The sequence below is a fragment of the Cnephaeus nilssonii genome, assembly GCF_951640355.1.
Source record: "Cnephaeus nilssonii genome assembly, chromosome: 11".
NCBI lineage: Eukaryota > Metazoa > Chordata > Mammalia > Chiroptera > Vespertilionidae > Cnephaeus > Cnephaeus nilssonii.
The window spans coordinates 25,885,879-25,908,588 of NC_137082.1; positions in this window are offsets into that span (position 1 = coordinate 25,885,879).

Sequence of the window (22,710 nt, forward strand, 5' to 3'; positions counted from 1 at the left end):
GAATCCAAAGGCCTGAGGACCAGCAGAGCTGATGGTCTAAGTTCCCGTCTGAAAGCAAGCATCCCTGAGATCCCAGCTGATGTTTTAGTCTGAATCTGAAAGCCAGAAAAGACCAATGCCCTAGCTCAGGCAATGGGGCAGCAGTGCTCTCCCAGTCAACCTTTTGTTCTAGTCAGGTTTTCAACTGGATTCGGCCCACCTATATTAGGGTGGGCAGTGTGCTTTACTCAGTCTACTGATTCAGATGTTAATATCATCCAGAAACAGCTTCACAGATACACTCAGAATAATGTTTGGGCAAATATCTAGACACCACATGGCCCATCACTAGTGCTTAGCCCAGTACCTGACACATCGACAGATTGAGGAGAAGAAAAACACACACACACATACACACACACACACACACAAAAGAAAACACACACACACACACACACACACACAAATCATTGGGATCTTCTGTTGTTAATTAGTAATTACTGTGCTTTTTCACTTCCTACCTGTGAGAGAAAGGAGAGGGGGCTCTTGTCCCAAATCAAGGTAAGGAAAGGAAGATGCTCTGGGAAGACCATTCCTAAATATTTAGGTTTACCCATTAGAAGGGAGATTGGCATCTTAGTGGGCAACAGCTGGGCCACAAACCTGTAGGCTGACTTTATGCTATTACAGCTAAGTAGGGTTTGGAGAGGAGGTTCTTGGAAGAGCTTGAGATGTAGCCCTAGAGTTTGGGAGACTGAATGAGCATCAAGAGTAGCGCCTGCTTCGCACAGGGAGGTAGATATCAATGACAAGAACTAGAGTGGGGTGGGGGGTGGGGGGACTGTAGTGTAGTACACTGTTGACAACATGGAGGCAGCTTCACCATATCCCAGTTCTCTACTTTGAGAACCCACACAGAGGGGCCTCAGCAATACCCATGACTCTGCATGAAGAAGCATGAAGGATGGAACCAAATGACCACTTCAGGCACCACAATGCCCAACTGAGTGAAGTGGCTAGGGACAAAGGGAGACTTGGCTTCTGCTCTCCAAGAGGTCCTCAGTGGGGCAGAGGCAGAAAGATGCTAAGCGTTACCCCAAGAAACAACACAACACCATCCTAGTGGAGATCAGCTCAGTGCACCCTGCCTGGGCACACCCCCACCAACAGACAGCCAGGAACACATTCCATTTCTCCTGTTTCCTCATCTTCCCTAGAAGCTGAAAGATTTGAAACCTAGGAGGGGGAGGAAATATTCTCTCATAAAAACTGTGCATTTCTTCTCCTCCACTTCAGGGTGCTCATGTGAGAAGAGAAATAAAAGAACTGACTGTACTGTTTCTCTCTCTCTAAGTCTCCCAGTCAGGAACCAAGAAGGTTCTCTTTAAACTGGGTTTAAAATGAATCCAGTTAAAAATGGAGCTTTAAAGTGGACCAGTCTGAATTTTTCTTAAATAATGAGGTATATCACTACTGATGACTAATACTTACTTCTCTCCTTCTGGGCATATAAAAAAGCTGCCTTTATTATCCCTATAGGAGGCAGTCAGAGCCGTGTTTTAATTCTGGCCAATGAACTATGAGCAAAAGTGACCCGTGTCATTTCCAGTCTGAGAAAGTGAAAATCCTTGGAGACCCTAACGTTGTCTTCTTATGCTATGGCCCCTGAAAGACACATATTAGATTAAACAATTGTAAGGTGTAAGTAGGCCGAATCTCTGAATGACCTCTTAGAAGGGTGATGCCCTGGAGTTCTGCTGGGCCAACAGCAGATTTTAAAATTAAGTAGGAGAAACCTTTAATGGGATCACTGGATTTCCTGGTTCAGTTGTAACCATAGGATAACTGAACCTATTCTGACTAATGTAGGAGTTGATACTGGAAACGGGGTGCTGCCATAACAACTACCTAACACATTTGGTAGAGGCTTATCAAGTGGTGGACAATAAGGTACATGTATCAGAGTCTGGAAAGACAGTGACCCATGTATGCAGGAGCAAAGTATTTGTTAAAATGGTTGTCAGAGGTAGCTCAGGGTTAGATTAGATTTCTATCACTGCTGTAACAAATCACTTCAAATTTAGACGAACACAACATAAATTCATCATATCAAAGTTCTGTGGGTCGTAAGTCCTACACAAGCAATCTCATCAGGCTGTAATCCAGATGACAGCGGGAGGCATTTCTTTCTGGACGCTCCAGGAGAGAATCCAGTTTTTTGCAGTTGTAGGATTGAGGTTTACTTTTTCCTGCTGGCTGTGAACTAAGAGTTGTTTCCAGCATCCAGAGTTCCTCATACTCCTTGACTTGTGACCCCCTTCCGCCATCACCAAAGCCCACAAGGGCAGGTGTGATCCTCATGTTCAATCTCTCTGACCTACTCTTCTGCCTCCCTCTTTCACTTTTAAAGGCTCACATGATTCGATTGGGGCCCCTACATAATGCTGAATAATTTCCCTAATTTAAGGTCCCAGATTAAAACCCCTATTTTGTCTGCAACCTTGATTTCCCTTTGCCTTGTGAAATAACATATTCACAGGTTCCCATGATTAGGATGTGGACATATTAGTATTTCACAGATGTTAGTCTGCCTAAGGGAGGCATTCGAACTTAATAGACTTGAGCTCTAAGGGTAGAGATTGGAAAACAGCCATTTGCTATTGGCTGCATTTGACAAAGGTGTTACAAGAAAGAGATGAGCTAAGAAAATATTTGCCAACTTGCAAGTAGAAATGAGAGAAAATAGAGAGATTCCAAAAGTCAGGGCCTTGAATGTTTGCAAAAGCCCTGTGCATTCAGTCTTCAAAACAAGAGATGGGATCTAAGAAAAAAAAAGTTAGTTAATAAAATACCAGGATAAACTTCCAATTGATGAAATGACCTTGAGGCAAGGCGAAGATTAAGGGTAAAACTTTTCAGTTGGATAACATGACTCAAAGAAAGATAAAAGTAAGTGTGTTGCCTTCTTACTGAAACCCTGTCCCTTCAATATAGTCCCTATGGAGTTGAAGAGGAGGCGTGACACTGAGTTAGTTAAATGAAATAAGCTTAGGAATCATAACCAAGAAAGACCTTGATTGTGGGCATCAGTAACATGGAACTGATTGCAGGCAAATAGATTTTTGAGAGAAATGTATGACCAAGAAAACATAAGTTTGACTGCTTCTGATATAAAGTAACCTTTGAACCCCTAAGGAGAGTCTTTTCTCAAATGCCAACCTCAAATGTGGCTGAAAAGGTTGATGAAATAGCAAGAAGCTCCAGAGGTCGAACCCATGGCTGCAGATCCCACGGACAGGTTGCTGATCAGGGCACATTCTCCAAGGCAGAGCTGGGACAAGGGTGAGGAAAGTGAGCTACTTGCTTCAGGCACCAAATTTAGAGGACTACCATAAAACTCAGCAATCGGGATGACTAATGTTTTAATGAAATATTTAACAAAATAAAAATGAATGCAAAGAAACCCATGATAAATAATATATCAAAAATTTTAATTATGGCAGAATCCACGGGTCAAGATTCATTGAGACGAACAAGGCACTTGCTCTCAGAGTTGTGCAAGCTCGAGTCTCTCCTGTTGGAAGCCAGCTGGTGAGATGTTGGAGCCACGATGTGAATACAGGTTCCTGAGTCACCACTGGGACCCCTGGAGAGCCACTAGATCCTCAACAGAGTGCATGAGTGAAAGATACACCTTTTATATTCTAAGCTACTGCGACTTTAAAGTTAATTCATCACTTTAGTGGCTGAGTAGCCTCACCAAGCCTATCCTGACTAATCAGAAAGTGGCTAGTAAGTTTTAGAATCTTTCTGAGTAAGGAGAGCAAATTAACTCAGAACATTTGAAGTTGCAAGTGAGAAAAATAGAAATAATTTCATGTTTGTATTCCTCCTACTTGAGACCATTCAGTTACATGTATATATTTCTAAAAGATTTGGAGGAAAAACTTTATAAAAATGAATAGGTGGTGGGGTGGGGGGGGGGACAATGGTAAGATATGTACACATATAATCCTATATAATAAAAGGCTAATATGCAAATTGTCCCCTGAGTGGGAGTTTGACCAGGGGGCGGGGCCAGCTGGCCAAAGGCCTGTGGCCCCTCCTCTCGGCCGGCTCAGCCCCCTACATCGATTGGGGGCGGAGCCGGCCCACCAACTGCCCCAGGCCCCTATCCCTGGCTGGCCCCACCCCCGATCAGCCCCCCCACCCCTATTGGGGGCGGGGCCAGCCTGCCAACCTCCTGCATCCCCTCCCCCCAGCTGGCCTGGCCCGATTGGCCCCGATCAGGCCAGGCCAGCTGGACCCCACCAGTGCACGAATTCATGCACCAGGCCTCTAGTACCTTAATAAAAAAAAGTGGGAAAAATAAGAATAGGTGCACTTTTTGTACAAGGTTTAAAAAATACAGTGGTGGTAATGGCTTCTCTGCCTTGATCTTTGTTAAGATCAAGTAAAGAAATACAGTGTTTGTTGGTTGGTGTGACTCAGTGATTGAGCATCTACCCATGAACCAAGAAGTCAATGGTTCGATTCCCTGTGAGAGCACATGCCTGGGTTCCAGGATCAATCCCAGGCAGTGGGTGTGCAGGAGGCAGCCAATCGATGTTGATGTTTCTCTCTCATCGATGTTCCTATCTCTCTCTCCTTTTCCCTTTCTCTCTCTCTGAAATCAATAAAAACATACTTTTTAAAATGAAAAACAGTTGTGCTGAAAACATAATATCGAATTTAGAAGATGCTTTTACCTTGTGAACCTACAAATATGGTAAAATTTCTTTGTGAAAAAATTAAATGAGGTTTTTGCCTTTTAATTATTATAAAGTAAACTACTCTCTTTAAGAATTTTAGTTTGAGCAAAGTGATGACTAGTGAAGCCCAACATATTACTTCATGTTGAGTTGATTGAGAAGCAAGCAGAGAAAGGATGATTTTCCCAGTTTCTCATCACTTTTTATTTTATAGGTAATTATCACTTGTGCTTCAATAATTAGTTATTAACCTCAGTGTGAAATTAACCCCTATCCTCATCATGGAATTTCAATCCATAGGTATAACTCACTTCACTCAGTGATATTTTCCTGATGTGGTATAAAGTGTGAATATTTTTACTGTCAAATCATAGTTGCTGATGTTTCAGAGCTGTTTTATCATCTCTTATTCATCTTCATGTGGTAGCATCTTTTAAAGCTAATAAATTTCTCTGGCCCCTGGCTAATCTTCTAAGGAGTTAAGAATCTAAATAAAAATTTAAATGTACTAGGAGAGATCACCTTTAATTATTATGTAGTAAAATCACTGATCACTGCTGATTATTATTATTATTATTAGTTTTCATTTTTGTATATCCACAAACTTCTTAAGAACCTCCTAGTACTTAGATGCCCAGGAACAGAAACATTGGTTAGTCCCTAAATATTGGGATAGCTGCCCATGCAATTATTTTATAAGTTATGTCTTTGAATTCAAAAGGAAAAAGCTTCAGTAAAGGACTGGTTTCTCATGAAAACACTCTTCTAGTAGTTTGTTGTCTCAGAAGATCTACAACCTAGAAGGTTTCAGGAAAAAAATAATGTTTTGCTCTTCAAAAAAAGACAAGAATAGACAGTTTACAGAAGAAATAAATAAGGGAAAAATGTTTGGCGTCACTTGTGGTCATTAGGTAATATAAAAATTTAAGGCCTGGCTGTTGTGACTCAGTTAGTTGAGCATCATCCTGTGCACCAAAAGGGTCCTGATTCAATTCCCAGTCAGGCCACATACACAGGTTTGGGGTTCGATCACCAGTCGGGGGGTATGTTGGGAGTCATCCTATCCATGTTTCTCTCTGACATCAATGTTTCTTCCTCTCGCTCTCTCCCTCCCCCCCCCCTCAAATAAATAAATAAAAACAATTTTAAAAAACTTTAAAACAAGGTAATATCTTTCACTTATTGAATTGACAAAGATACTCTTAAATGACCATACTTCGTGGATAAAACAGAAACTCTCTGATCTGGCTGGTAGAAGTATAAATATTCCTGAAAATAATTTTCAACATTTATATACTCTATTACAAAAGTTAACTTAGTGTCTTTAAATATATGATTAGCCACAAGGAAACTGAGTTATATATTAAAGTATTCATGTAAATGAATAATGATTTCTGGAAAATAGAAAACTGAGATCCACATAAGTACCCAACAGCAGAAACCTGGTTTTATGCATTTAAAGTACTAGGGTTCTTTGAAAAAGTTGTGCCTTTCATGCCTCTGATCTGGATTTACTTCCAAGCTGCTAAACCTTGGGCAAAACACTTGGTCCCTATGAATACCGGTGTCTTATGTGAAAAATGAGAACAATAACATCTAAGATTCACAGATGTTGTACAACAAAGGCCTTCTTATAAGAAAATGCTCTCAACTATTGACGTTCAAGAAGCAGGCATATTTTATTTACTTAGTTCCTCTCTCCTTTTAAAATTGATTTTTAATTATAGTTGACATATGATACTGTATTAGTTTCAGGTGTACAATATAATGTTCCAACATTTAGATACCTTATCAAGTCATCACCACAATGTCCAGTAACCATCTGTCCCCATACATATTTATGCTCTATAGCTATACTGTTCAATATAGTAGTCATTAGCCACATGTAACTCTTTAGATCAAATTTATTAAAAGTATATAAAATTTAAAATTTAGTACTGTATGGGAGGTGTGTGGGAGACAGCGAATTGATGATTCTCTCTCATCATTGATGTTTCTATCTCTCCCTCTCCCTTCTTCTCTGAAATCAATAAAAATATATTAAAACAAACAAAGAAACAAAAAAAAAATTAGTACTGTATTGTACTAGTCACATTTCAAGCCCTTGGTAGCCACATGCTGCTGAGGGCTAAAATATTAGACAAAATGGATATAGAACATTTCATTATCTTAGAAAGTTTTTTTTAATTGCACTATTATAGATCCTTATTGTATTTAAAATAGAATAGCTCATTGAAAATACCAAGATGAGAAAGCAGTAGGTATTAAGTATGCTTCTAATGTGGACATATGCACTTACCACACATTTTTATGCATATATACTTAGATGATATACTTTGACTTCTAAAAATTATTCCTGGAATTGAGTTAGGAAAAAATAGTAGGTTCAATTATAGCAGCAGAACAACCATGTATAAGCACCAAGACATAAACGTGTTTATGAAACTTTCATTGCTTGTCAGTAGAGTTTCTTTATTTGTCTTAAGTTATAGTAAACATGGTCACCTCTCCATTTTTCCAATCAATTATTTAAGAATTTATTGCAGAATTACTCAATCTACCTAGTTTAAAATATCTCACTAAGTTCATATTGGACAAATCACACTGCTTAAGTAATTCTCTGAAGTCAGTTCCCCAATTAATATAGGATTTTTGTGTTGCCTCAGTGAATAGACTACATACAATGAGAAAGGTTTATAAGTGATAAGGAAAATTAGTGTGTATTATATCTGGATGCTTTCTTCCATGTGATGGACACAGAACGTATTATGTTGTTTTATTTTTCTGTGAAGTACCTGTCCCCAAATATCCAAGATATGAAAGAATACCATGATAATTCAATCCTTGATTTTACTTTTCTTATGGTTATATCAGATTGAGATTATACTTTTATAATTTTATATAAAGTTTTAAATAAATTTTTATAAAGTTTACTTTAAATTTTTCAAAGTAAATAAAAACAATAAAACTCTTAAGACTAAAATTTGAAAATAGAGATTCATGTCTGGAAAACCCTCAAATTGTTCTTTCTTTTCTGATTTGTTTCAAATATATGAAGTAGGACAGGAAATAGGTGTTGTGAGAACATATCTTTATTTTCTTTATTTTTATCAAATATCATTATCATTTTTATTATTTATTTTTTGAATTCAACCAAATAATTCTCCAGTCATAGGCAGAACACATTTAGATATGTATAAGTAAAATGAGTGAGATTTGGTTCTTTTACTATCTAAGCATGCAAGAGTATTTCATAACCTCCCCCTGAGATCCACACTAACAACACTCCTGGACACAGGTCTGGGGTGTCTTCCCTTCCCTTTGCCCACTCTCATCTTGCCCATACTTCCATGACCAGATCCATCTCCAGGTCTTCCATATAGGGGGAAGCCACTTAATTTGGCTTTACAGACTCACTTACCAGTGTTTGAATCCCACTCAGGCTTTTTTTAGACTGAAGATCTGCAGAATGACTTAAATTCCTGGAGCCTCACTTAGTCATCTGTAACAGGGGGATAATAAAAGCACCTCTTTTAAGGATTGTTTTGAGGACTAAATGAGAAATCAAGTTCTCAGCATGGTTCCTGGCACTTTTAAGAACTAAATCATAGCTTTAATGGTCAGCCTTTCTTCAACGCTTATTTCTATCAGGTTACCATTTTGCTACTACTGACTTGGCTTCCCAGAGATCCTGGTTCTGGGAAACAGGTGTGCTGACAGTGCGTAAAATATTATGCACACTAGAAAGGTCTACCTCTTGTGATATTCTTCTGAGTTTGAGAGCTATTAGTCAGTCCTTTGAGGCTGATCTATTGTATGCACCCACAAAACTGAGTTTCTGAAAATGCACACTTAGGACTAAATGGAATGACCAAATAAGATGCTGGCCTCTCACAGCAGTGATCAGCCTCCCTAGAAAAACCCACTCTTTTGAGTTCCTTTAGCTACAAGCAACAGAAGAGCCAGACTGTTTTGTGATTCATTTACATCCATCATCCTGTATGCTCAGTGTCTTCCATACACTGATTTTCATCATAAGAATGCATCTATATTTACCTTTAATCATTTTGCTTTCAAATGCTTTATATCACTTCATCACAGAAATAACGCAAACAAAACAAATAATCTCAAACAACAAAATCATACCCATCACGGTTAAAAAAAAAAAAAGGCACCTAGAAGCACTATCCACGCTAAATGCCCCAGACGAAACTGGGGCCCAAAAGTTACCCTCCTGTGTCCTTTCCTGTCTCCTCAGCCATCTTTCTGACCCTCTTACATTTCTACCTGGTGCTCCTGCGTCCTCTACTTTTCCTCCACCCTCATCAAGATTGCTTTAAGGGGGGGAAAATTCAATAACCTCAACCTCATTCGCATTAAGATGTAAATTAGTAATTCCCGGCAAGGCTTAATAGGGTCTCTCCTATGGGGAATTTATATTTTAATGTGAACCAAAGGACCACATCTATAAAAGTATAATTTCAGGGATCAGAAAGTTAAACAGAAAAGGTCACTCAAGGAGGCTGTAGGCATTCCTGAGCCTACATCTGTGTTAGGTTCTGAGCAGTGAAGTACAGTCAGGTCTGTGAGGAACAGCCAGGAGCCGAGGACCAGGCAGCACATCATGGATGCTCCTCTATGACCCAGGACAAAGTGGGAGGTGAAACATGGCATGGGAAGGCTAAGTGGCAGGTGCCAGTCAGTAGTCCAGCTCCTCCAGGGGTCAGTATAGGAGAGACCCAGCCAGGCAAAGCCAGTGGGGCCCCTGGTAGAGAGAAGGGGTGTTTGGCAACAGGCCACATGCAGACCTGCAGGCAAGAAGACAGCAGTGCTTTGCTCTTCCCCAGGATTGCTTTGGTTATTCAGGGTCTTTTCGTGGTTCTATACAAATTTTAGAATTGTTTGTTCTATTTCTGTGAAAAGTTTAACGAAATTTTAAATAGTGATAACATTGAATCTGTAGATCCTATAACTGGCCTTACCTTCTTTCCACCTGAGTCTATTAGTTCACATGGCCTCAAAGTAGTTGCCATTAGCTAAAGAGAAAGACATGGGGGCTAGAACACAAAGTAACAGAAAAAAGATTTGAGATCTATGTTGAGGACCAGAACTATGTAATGACGTGAGTGTCCTAAATTTTTGAAGGAGTTACATTGCCAAAGAAACTGTGAGCCAGGGCTGAAAAAATTTGGATGGTTTGAACTTTAAAAAACAACCTTTCATTAAAATGTAAGTTACATGGAAACAGGGACCTTTTCCACTAGAATGTAAGATACATGAAAAGAATTATCTGTTTCCCCCGTGTTGTTAAACTACTGTACCCAGTGCACAGGGCCTCACAAAGAGTAGAAGCTTAGTAAGTATACGTTGGGAAAAACGGAACAAAATAATGTGATCCTCAGAGACCTGAAAGTAGCACCAACTAGAATGTGGCTGTGAAAGCTTTGTATCTCCAAGAAAGGTAATTCTTCAGGCACCTTGAATACGGCCTTGGAGGTTTCTGGGCAAGAAAAAACTCCTTGAGGGCAGATTTGGGGAAATGGGAAACATAGGCAAGGGGGTTGCTCCCAGAGAACAGAATTGGGTTCTATCAAGGAACACCCCCACCCTCACAGTACTTGTGGGGGGAGGCTGTTCACAATGCCTGCTTAGCAGAATCTCATAGTTGTTATGTGTGTGCCTCCCAGTATTCATTCCCTTGTATGAATAGGAGGTTTATTGGTCTCTGCAGGATCATTGTGTTGTGTGCGCTGTGGGAGTTCGCAGGTAATTTGTCTCTTTGGATAATAGGTCCTTGGACTATGAGGAACCACATCTGGATAGAGTGGTCCTAGAATGGAGCTGGATGTAGTGATTGGATGGACCTTTGATTTGTCTCACTTGGGGAAGGAATATGTTCTTGTGTAAGAAGAAAAACAAATTAAATGTTTGAGTGGAGAAAAATATGGATAGATAGAATGTGCAAAGGCATGGAAGTTTCCAAAGCATGGTCTGTATCAGGAACTACAAGTGGCTCCTGCTCCAACTGGAGCACAGAGTTAAGGGGCTGGAAGGTCATGTGAAATAAGGCTGGAGAGGCAAAAAGAAGCTCTTATAAACCATGATAAGAATTTGGATTTTATCTCCAAAGCAAATGTGTGTATGTGGGGGCAGAGGGCGGGGTGGGGGGAACATCTGAGGACTTTTAAGTCAGGATAAAGCAATCAGATTAGAGCATTGAAGACATAACTGTGACATGGTTTTAAGCGTGGATTGGAGTTAGGCCACTGAGGTCTCAGGAAGAGCAATGAGTGGATGCTGGCTGTGACCCAGGAAGGAAATGACGGTGGGTGAGCGGGTGTGAAGTGGGAGTCAATAGCTATTTATCCCTCCCTTCCAGCTTCTCCTGTCTATTCACTCCCTGCCACATTCCATGTGCTGCTAAGCATAAAGTAAGGACTCAAAACCTTCTTGTACAATGAATCATTGTAACTGTACAAAATCTGCAAATTCCAGCACAAATTTAGTCCATTGAACAGAAATTCCATAGAGATACATTACTTCCGTGTTTGGATTGACCCCGGATACTACTCAAGGTAGACTATTTGCTATAACAACAACAACAACAACAACAACAAAACACTAAAATTTCAGTGTTTTAACTCAATAGAGACATTTCTTAAGAAGAGAGCCACCATTCCCTGGGTATTGATGTCCTCTACTGGATCCTTCGCACTTGGCTGGCAGATAAGGAAGAAAAACAGCATAGACAATATTCACCCGTTCTTTACTCCCTTAGCCCAGAAGTGACCCACATCACTCTGTTCACATTCCATGGGGAAGAACCAATCACAGGGCTCCACCTCATTGCCAGGGCGCTGCAGGAGTGTCGTGTGCCTAAGAAGAAGAGCAGAACATTGGACATTGATGAGCCAAAGCAGCTTGGCTCCTGGAATGATGCTCACTTAACATTTATATTATAGTGTAATATTTAATTAAACATTTAATATTGAATGTAATATTTAGTTGAATGTAATATTTAATTAAATCCCACATTTCTTTTATTTTGAATGTTTTGTATTGAAATAGTTGCAGTAAAGAGGGGGGAGAGATACATGATTTGCCTTCCTACAGTTATAAAAGTCACTATGACTACATGTAAAATTAAATCTGAATCAAACATTTCTCCTTGCTTAACATTGTCTTCTACTCTCAATCATGTGATGGATGATGTTCAATAATATCATGTAAATATAATATAAACAATTGCCAAGTGAAATTAAAAACCTTGCAAAAGATGCTAGATTTTATGATGTCAATAAATGTGATATTGGTAAACTTCTTGAACCACCTGTCCCACCCCAAGTTACAGGAATAACAAGTGAAGATGAGAAATGAGTATTTGGATTAAATATGTACTTTAGAGGTGAGCAGTTTAAATATCAAATGTCATGAGGAGCCACTGTGAAAACTGACGAAGCCCTCAATTTAAAAAAATAGCCTTTTTATTATCTTACTGCAAAAGTCAAATGTGACTTAAAGAATGCTGTAGCACACTTAATTCATTATAACTACACATACACAAGAGTCAGAATTTATTTTCTATCTGATCTAACACCGTGTATAAAACTCCATTTTAACCTAAGTTTAAAAATTTATTTTAATGATTTTTCCCCTTTCATTTTTCAGGCTTATTTCACTATCGAACCCTTTCTTCCCTGTAAAAATGTAGTCACTATTTTAAGTGAAATTAAGTTTTTCAAGACCAAATACATTCCAATATCAAGATCCTCTTGTTATAAAAAAACATTGGGCTTGGGCTTGGATGGAATGATCTATCAAGAGATAAAATATAAGCACTATTCAACAGAACTTTCTGTATTGATAGAAATGCCCTACATCTGGTCTTTTCATCATGGAAACCACTAACCCCATGAGACTATTGATGGGTGCTGACCCGTTTACTGAATAGCGGAGGGTAAGTCACAGCTAACCTTGCTTGAAACTATCCAGCAAAATTGGTAGATATGCAAATCAATGCACAAATGTTCTGGAATGTTATTATGTATTGCAAGGAAAGCAACAGAATAGGCTCAGGTTCAGAGAGTGGAGGATGATTGGGGGAGCCAGGCTGAAAACCAAGGTAGGGACCAAGATTACCCTTCCATGGGTCAACCAGCCGACCCACAGGCCTTTTTATGACTCCTTCAGAGTAAGGAGGTGTTTAATATCCTGCTCATGTATATTAACATAGTTCCCACAGTGGTTGTTAATACGAAATGTCAGAATACATACAAACTGTAAAGTGCTATACAATCCTTAGTTGGATTTTAATCATTTGCTATTATCCTGGAGTATGCTGTTAAAAGATTCTTCTCCTTGAATTCCTTTAGACTTTTACTTTTATCATTCAGTTTGAAATATTTTCTAATATCCACTGTGATCTTTTTTAAAATTATGGGTTATTTATAAGTCTGTTATTTAATGTCCCAATATTTGAAGTTTTTCTAGCTATCTTATATTATTAATCTAATTCCATCATGACTAGAGAACATACTCTGCAGGATTTCAATCACTTGAAATATATAGAATATTTTTTTATGCCCCAGTATTTGGTCTACCTTGATGAACCTACTGCTGGTACTTGAAAAGAATGTGCACTTTTCAATTATTAGGTAAGATGGTCATAAATATCAATTCAATATAGTTGACACAGTCTGTTCAGTTTTAGAAAAAAAGTAAATGCCCAATCATTTGGGGAGTAGAAATTAAATATAATAAATTCATATATAAGACAATTTTATTCCTAACTACTCATGAACAATTTTATTCTGCAGACATACTCAAATTTGGGAAGTTCTATCACCAGCTCAACATTGCTCACTGCATTTTTCCTTCAGACAATTTGCTGAGTAGATGAGAACGACTGACAGTTATTGATGCAGAACTTTATAAAACTCACGAAGAAGTTATTTATCATCAGAACTTATGAAGCATCGGAACACTTGAAACCTCCGCTTTCCAAGTATTTTCTTGAAGGGCTTTGCAAAGCTAGAGTGACTCATGAATCTGGAAATGGTTACATTTTGCTCTTCTTCATCATTGAAGGCAAGACATTGCAACAGCTAATTTCTCCAAAAGAATGAGAAGCTCAAGGGTCTGAGCAGTCCATCTTCTACTACTACTACTGTTCAGATATGAGCTATTGCTTTCATGTAAGCCTGATGTTCAAGGTTCAGTTTAAACAAAAATATCAGGAAACATTCATTAAACAAATGAATTTTAATGTGATTGGTGCCTTGGAATAGAAATTTAACTGCAAGCAACAGAAATTAATTGTCTGATTTGAGTTGTAAAATCATACAGGAAAAGTAGTAGCTCACATATAAAGAGGAAGGATAAATAATTGGGACTTGAAAACGGACAGGAAACAGGGTGAGTCCAAGTCTGAAAGCTGTTCCATCAAATGGTAGTTGCAATGGCCTGAAGGAATGTACATACTAGCTGCTACATTCCTTTTTGTCTTTGCAAACTTCATGGAAAGTCTTGGGGAGATGTATCTGATTAACCAAGCCTGTTCATAAATCCAACACCCTATAAAGGTGTGAAAAATGTTTGTCTGGCTTTTTTCAGCCTCTAAGGAAGAGTTACACTCTACATTTCACCAAGTGTCATGAAGTAGGAAATACCTTCCAAATAGGAAAAGGATTCAGAGGATAGCCTGAAAAGAAAGAAATGCTCGCTAAATAATCCTTTCTGTCTTTAAAATCGAATATATTCACGCCATAAGGCAAAGGGAGGGCTGTTCTGTTTTGCTTCTTTATTTGTTTTATATTTTGATTTGTCAAGAGCAGTAGCTAGCTATTCAATATCATGTTTATCTGCACATTAGCTTGGGGAATCAGAAGAATTGGGTTTAATACTGGATTTGTAATGAACTAGCTGTGTGATCTTGGTCAAGTCACTCTTTCCTTGAGCCTCAGTTTCCTCACCTGTAAATGAGGAAATTGGAGAAGATGAACCCTAAATCATCCATCAGGAGTTAAAATCTCTATTGGCATTATCCAATAGCACTTTGTGTGATGATGGAAACCTTATACTCCTGGTCTGTCCAACAGAAGCCACTGGCCCCATGAGACTACAAAGCATTTAAAATGTGGCTGGTGTGACTGAAAAACTGAATCTTCAATTCTACCTAATTTTAATGAGTTTAAATGTAAGTAGCCTCATGTGACTAGAGACTACCACATTAGACTGTTCAACTCTAAATTATAAACCCTGTAAAAGCAGGGGCCACGTCCATGTTGCTGACTTACTTACTCTTAGAGCCCATCACAGTGACTGGCTGAGTGTGTGGCAGGTTGTAAGCTTTCTTTAACTACTTATTGGGCCACAAAAGTGCCAGGCACTGGGCTAGGTACTGGGCATCCATATGTGAACTCAATAGAAATGAATCATTGTTCTCATGATGCTTACGTTCTACTGGGGAAAAAATGCATAATGAAAATATGAGTATAACTTCTAGTATGTTAGGAGGTGATAAAAATTAAGGGAGCAAACTAAATCAAGAGGCAGATCAGGAGTCTGACAGCTGGGGCAGGAGGTTTGTGATTTAAACATGGAGATCATGATAGGGGCAGAAATAGAATGTTGGGGAACCAGCTAGTATTGTAAGACATATTAATCATGCTCTGTTAACCGTGATTGTTAACCATGATTGTTTTATTCTGATTGAAGAAGGCACATTCTAACTTGGCTGGCAGCTGCACTCAGGACCTGGGAGCTCACCTGAAAGTTCAGCTCTTCCTCCCCATAGCAGGAGCTGCCTTCTATCATGGAAAGATGAACACCTTTGCTGCAGAAACCTGAATTGCCTGTCCTTTGAAGATCCCCAGTCCTTGCATATCACTAAGCCCTTTGAAGATCTCCAGCCCTTTTGCATACCTGCAGGCCTTTGCAAATCTCCAGCCTGCTTACCTGTTAACTGCCCATTTGGCGTACCCTTTGGCTAGTTTCCCCATGTAATCCTTTGTACTTCTACCAATATAAGTAGCTGGTTTATGGTGGGGTGCAGAGCAGATTTTTGTGGATGACCTGCTGCTCTCTTATACTGCTGGCAGAATTGGAATAAACACTCATATACGATTCAACCCTGTCTCTGTTTAATTGGCTCAACTAGTGACAGGCAGAATGGACACAATGATTGTCCAGTTACAATCAGGCAATAAAAAGGGGACATTTGAGTAAGGCTTGTTGAGGCATGGAAGTTAGCCGTGCAGATATCTGGGAAGGAATATTCTAAGCAAAGCCCCCCCCCCCCCAGGTGAGATCATGCCTGGAATGTTCCAGAAACCACAAGATGCCAGCTTGGCTTTGTGTTGGGAGGGGACACATGGAGGGAGATCAATAAGGAGGTAAAAAGAGTAATATGGTATATGTGGGGGTGGAGAGGTGGTCCTGTAAGGTCTGTTTTTATTTTTGTTTTTTAAAGATGGATGGGAATTATTGGAGGGTTTTGAATAGGGGACAATGACATGATCTTTGGCTGCCCTGTTAAGAGTGCTGTGGGCTAAGGGCAGATGTAGAAGGACTATGTAGGGAGCTATTTCAACCATCCAAGCAAAAGGTGGTGGTGACTTGGACCACAAATGAGCAAATTCTGTTTTTGTAGAGGCAATGGCAATGGCACTAGCTAATAGATTGTCCATGGGCCGTAAGAAGAAGAGATGAGGCAAAGGGGACTGAGATTATTTTGGCCTGGGCACTACATTAATGGAGTGGCTATTCACTAAGCTGGGCTGGACTGGGGAAGGGCAGGTGGGAGAACAGACCAGTTCTATTTGGCATCTGTGAAATCTGAATCCAGCATGAAGAATGAATGCGGCCTCTGAATCTTCCAGCTCAGGAGTGTGTCATTACAGCCTAGGTATAACTACCCACCTTATGGCACCCAAAGAAGCATGGTGATCTGGGGGGAGGGGTGCTCTGCTGCTTTGTCCAGATGTGGAGATTCTCCTGGCACCTCCCTTTACCCCAGTGACTGCCCATCTCCCAACGAGCAAAGCTTCCAGTTGTGCTGGCCACTGTTTATTCTGCCTGGAGGAAGCTGTCTAGACATCGTCTCTCACTCCTTGCTAATAGAGTTTTGCTTTTTTTTTTAAATTTAATTTTAAGGTGTTGAATAGATTGACTACCTGGTGTCCGTTCCCCAAGGTACTTACAATTTCAGACTAGACACCATTACACAATTTTAGCAAAAGAGACTTTTCAAAATATGTACATCCTGGGGACAAAACATTGCCTTTTATTAGTGCATTTCACACTAAATTTGCCTTTATTTTACATAAATTTGTTTAAAACTGAAAAGACATGACATAAAAAATAAATGTAACTTTGAAATACATAGACAGTTGGGTTAAAACAAATGATAGAGTTTCTTTTTCCCCCCTTTATCCTTTGAAAGAATTTTTAAGATTTGTGAAATCTTTCATTTATAAAAATCTGGGAGCCTGGCATTTGCTCGTTCTTGTGGCAGTGCCAAGAAAATAAAATAAAGTGTTTGCCATGTGATAGGACAGAAGTTCTCTTTGATTTCCTAGGAGAGCATAAACTTGGAGCATTTGAAGCCAGCAGAAGGTAACTGGATAGGAAAACCCCAAGAATGGCTGCAGGCCTGCCAAGCTTTCTCTGGGGAGGCATTTGCAGAACAAGGACTGCATTGTTTGGCCAAAAGGCTACCCAGGACAGCTCCCTACTCCCCCACCATCTAGTTCCTGGCCAGGGTTCCAGATTTGCTTCTGGGTCCTAAATGTACCCATGTTTCTTTTGTCATGAGTAGGGACCCTGGCTAGCCCGTAACTTCCCTCACATCCCCTCTCTGGATCTCTGATTGCTTGTAACTTCAGTGCCCTTTCTAAGTGCCTTGTATGAGGAGAGGGTTTGTTTATCCAGCCATGGGGTAGGAGTCCCCATTGAAGCAATCTGTGCCCGCTGGCATATCTGGTCTCTCTCACGGTTGGTGGACACTGTTGGTGCCTGGCTCAGATCCCTCTTACCATCCTGTACACTCAACCCTGTGGTGAGAGGTGCTGATGATAATGGCTCATAGCTGCACTCTTCTCTGAGAATTGCCCTGGACTGATGGGAGTCACCTAGCCTTGGAGATGCCTGGCAAGGTAACTCCCACCCCCAAGTGGTCAATGACTAATCAGAGGGCATAAAACTCATCCCCTTTGCCGCAGTCAGACATTCTGCAATGCAACTTATGCTTGAGAGCCCTCCAGAAGTATAACTACCCACCTTATGGGACCTCACAGGTCAGATTAAGGCTACCTTTCTTGCGTCCACATCCTTATTTGGTTCCTTTCACTTCTCTATCCCACTTCCTGCTCTCTGACAGGCGTCTGCTGAGAGCACTCCCTTGACACATTGTGTGCACATGCAGCCCTGGCTCAGCCCTGCTCCTAGGGAAACGAAGGCAGTGGTCTCCTGGTCCCAGAGTGAGGAGCATCTGCTATGACATCTTACTGAAGGGGGGAGACCTTGCTCTTTTTGTTTTGTCAAACAAATCCCTTGATGTGTACAAATGCCACAGAGACTGAACTGACCAAGGACCATTGGCAGCTGTCTGTTGTGCCTCAAAAAGAGGCTTGCTGAGCCCTGGATGGTGTGTTAAGTGGTTAGAGCATCAACTTCTGCACTGAAGAGCCTTAGATTTGATTCCTGGTCAAGGGCACGTTCCCAGGTTACAGTTCGCTCCCTACCTCCAGTTGGGGCAGGTCAGGAGGCAACCAGTTGATGCTGTATCTCTCTGACAACTATGTTTCTCTCTCTCTCTTTCCTCTCCCTCCCTCTCTTCTACTCTCTTGAACTACTTGGTATTTTATGTTTAAATTATCAAGCTATTAATAAAAAAACAACACCCAAAACCTAGATGCTGTCTTAGTGGCTTTTGGAGATTAAAGTGTCCCTTAAATACCAGTGTCAAAGGGAATAACATTATTTTTAAGAGAGTCGTGTTAATTCAAGGTAGACTGCTGCCAGGTTAAAGGAAGACCTACCCTGCCATGGGCGGGAGGACCTGCACTTTTACACCTACTGAGGTTTCTGTCCAGTGTCTTGGCACCATTGGCCTCATGCAGGGAGAAATTCCAGCTCCGATGACCAGGAATTGGGTTAGTCCTCAATGGTGCAGGTCTTTTTGCAACAGAAAAGAGAGACACAGTTTGCATTTGATGGACTTTGCTAAAATTTCAAAAAGCGTTCTTTATAAATTCACAAAATGTTCTCTGTGGTTTTACTATAAATGTGGTCTTTTGTTTATTGCAAAATAGAACACCCACTTATATAACTGAAATAAATGAAAACCACATTACTGGAAGTTTTTTGTTTAGTGGTCGTATATAACCATTCAGGGATAAACAAAATTGTGTCTTTTAAATGAGGTTACATAGAGACATGATGGATAGCCCTTGCCTAATGTATAAAAGAATATTTATATGAGTTATGTTGGGCCAGAGTACCTTTGTGTATAATTTATACATATATACTAGATTTTCACCTTACGGGTTGACTAAAATGGTGTTAAAATTCCTATAGATCTTGAATAAGTCACTCATAGGCATAAACACATGCATACATACCCAGATCTATTTCACGGCTTTTTAAAAAAAGATTTTTTAAAATTGATTTTTAGAGAGAGAAAAAGGGAGAAGGAGAGAGAGAGAAACACCACGGAGTGGGGATCGAGCCTGCAACCTGGGCATTGAACCAGCAACCCTTCAGTGCATGGGATGACGCCCCACCAACTGAGCCACACTGGCCAGGGCCTATTTCGCAACCCTTCAGTGCATGGGATGACGCCCAACCAACTGAGCCACACTGGCCAGGGCCTATTTTACATTCTAAAAACAAGAAGGAAAAAGAAAACAGCCATTTCATAATCTTTGCTATTCCTACACCCCTCCAAAAAGAGAAGGTAGTAGTTGCTAACTCTATCAAATTCAAATTAAAGTAATGGGCACACAATTTCAAAATGTTTGTAAATTTTAAACTTTTGTTTATACTGGAAGAGAAGTGCCAGATTCCTGTGCTGATCTCTATCTGGACTCTTTTTACTTCTCCTAAACCTGCTCCCCCTCAACTTCTCTCCCATGGTTAAAAATCTTGTCTCCCCAGGATCTCTGATTGGAGGTCACTTCCTTCAAGAAGTCTTCCTTGATTTTTATTCACTAGAAAGTCTAAGTGAGGAGTCTTGCCTTTGTACTCTTGTGATGTCCCCCATCTTAGTATTTACAACTACGAGTTTTAATCCTCAGTTTATCTGCCTGTCCTCCCTGGAAGACTGAGCCCCCTTAAGAGTTTTAAGGAAATCCTGCTTGCTTAGGGGTCCTCAGAACCCAACACAGTTATTAAAGGATTTAATCGTCAAATGAGTGAATTCTTATTAGGAGATTATTAGGAGATTCTATTGGATTTTTATACTACTTAGCCATAAAAAAGGATGAAATATTGCCCCCAAATACCCATCCTTAAATTCCTTTATATAGTCCTATCCTTAAAAACCTAGAGGCCTCAGTAGCTTTCTCTCTAAAATTTTATTCACTTTTCACATATCGACAAACACTCAAACTGTCTTGTGATACAGGAGAACGTAAGATGAATGTTCTGTAGCCTGTCATAGATGAAATATGGGGCCTGCCCTGAGATACATGGCACATGTCCACGTGGACCGCCCACGAAATGATGGCAGGAACATCCACCTTTCTAAGGCTTTTATCCTGGCCTGTCAAGGTTTCTCCACTCGCTGTGGAGAAGCCAATGTTTGCATTTGAAACACTAAGAAATAAGAAAGAGGCAGTGAAACCGGGACAGAGGTTCCTTTTTTCAAAATCACAGAAAGAATTAAGCGAAGAGAAGGAGAGGGGAGGGGAGTTCCTGGGCGTCCCTTTGTTAAGTATCTTCCTCTGCTCATCTACATCGTCGGTTTTCAATAGTAGCATTGTTTTCTTGTCTGGACAAGTAGAACCAAGTGCCAGCCAAAAAATAAGAAGCAAACCTTGAACATTGAGAAAAATCACTTAAAAGCTGATTCCACCTAGAGATATAAAGCCATAACCTTACCAATCCATGTAGAGCCCCAGGGTCAAAACATTAAATGAACAATCAAGGATTGTACCATTAATATTTCTGCCCTCTTCCCTTCTACCATGACTGTATAAGAAAATGTATGAACAGCACCCAACAGAGGACCATGTCAAGTTTTAAGGATCACTCGAGTAGACAAGGTTTTATAACCTATTCTTACAGAACAGAATTCTAGAAATTAATGTTCTATGGCTCTAATTTAAATGAAAGAATTTCACCATGGGCATATATTTGGTTCCAGGAAAATGAACATTTCAATGTAATTCTCAAAGAGTTTATAAAGTGCAGGAAGACAATTCAGTGCCAGAAGAACGTGACACAATGAGAATACCAGCTTGAGCAACAGCTCTATTATCTAATATAAAGCATAATGAAAACATGCTATAGAATATTAATTGTTACCTGCGGATAATTTAGACTTCTGCAAGCTGTTTTATCAAGCATGCCTTTTATTTGTGAGCTGTTTTCTCCTTCGCAGGCTCTCTGAATTAATTCAATGCCTCCTTCATGAACATATCTCATGGTTCAGAAGTTTGTGGCCATTTGGTTCAGTAGCTTGCATTTACTTGGTTGTAGATTCTCAGTATAAAAACAGCTGACATTTATTATGCACTGCTTTTCAAGCAGTGGTCTAAGTATATGGGAATTATTTAATTTTATTCTTATTATAAAAGTACTTTCAGAATTCCCATTTTATGAGAAAACTGCTTATTACAGAGGACAAGCAGCTTGCCTAAGGTCTCGCACTTAGTAAATAATAGAATACATTTTGAAAAAAAAAAAGATCTGTCTCCAAAACCTATGGCCTTTATCACAGGGACACACTGTCTCACACACATTGCTTTATTTAATCAAATGTGCATAGTATTAGGTCAACTCTAGTTTAATTGTAACAATTGGGGATTACTCCCAAAGATAGTAATCCTAATATTATATTTTTCCTTTGTTTGGTACCTCATAGAAGCTATGTTCTGAGATAGTGGTAACTGTATGTGGTTTAAGATTTTTGCTTTAAAATTGCCATTTACTCATCCCCTATTATGCTAGGGACTGTCCTGATTATCTATAAATTGGTATATATCAAACTAACTCAGCCTTAGTGTCAAAAAACAACAACAACCATTTACTATCAGTATGTCTCTTGGTTCTGGGGTTGACTGGGCTCTGCAAGGCGGTTTTTGATTACAGCTTCTCAGGCAGATGTGGTTGCAACCTGACATGGCTGGCCAATTAGGCTGAGGACATGGCTGGCCTCATCTTGACAATTTCATCACTTGCATATCTGGTGCCTGGTCTAGGAAGAAATAAACAGCTGTGGACTGGAGTGGAGGTGTCTCTATCTTTCTCTATTTCAGTGTGGTTTCTCCTGCATGGCAGCTTGAAGTAGCCAGACCTTTTCAGTGCTGTTCAGGGCTCCAAACGTGTGTGACCTGAGGGAGCCTTAAGAGTCATGCAGCCCTGACTGGTCTGGCTCAGTGGATAGAGTGTCGGCCTGCAGACTGAAGGGTCCCAGTTCGATTCCGGTCAAGGGCATGTACCTCAGTTGCAGGCACATCCCCAGTGGTGGGTGTACAGGAGGCAGCTGATCAATATCTCTCTCTCATCGATGTTTCTAACTCTCCCTCTCTGTAAAAAAAAATCAATAAAATATATTTTTTAAAAAAGTCATGCAGTCACCTCGACCACATTCTATTTATTAGAAGGGAGTCACTGAGGCCAGCCCATCTTTGAGGAAGTGGAATCAGTTTCCATCTCACAGAAGGAAGAGTGACAAAAAATTCGCAGACATGTTTTAAAACCATCATAGGTACAATCATAAACTCTTTGCATACTTATCTAATTGAATTGTCAAATT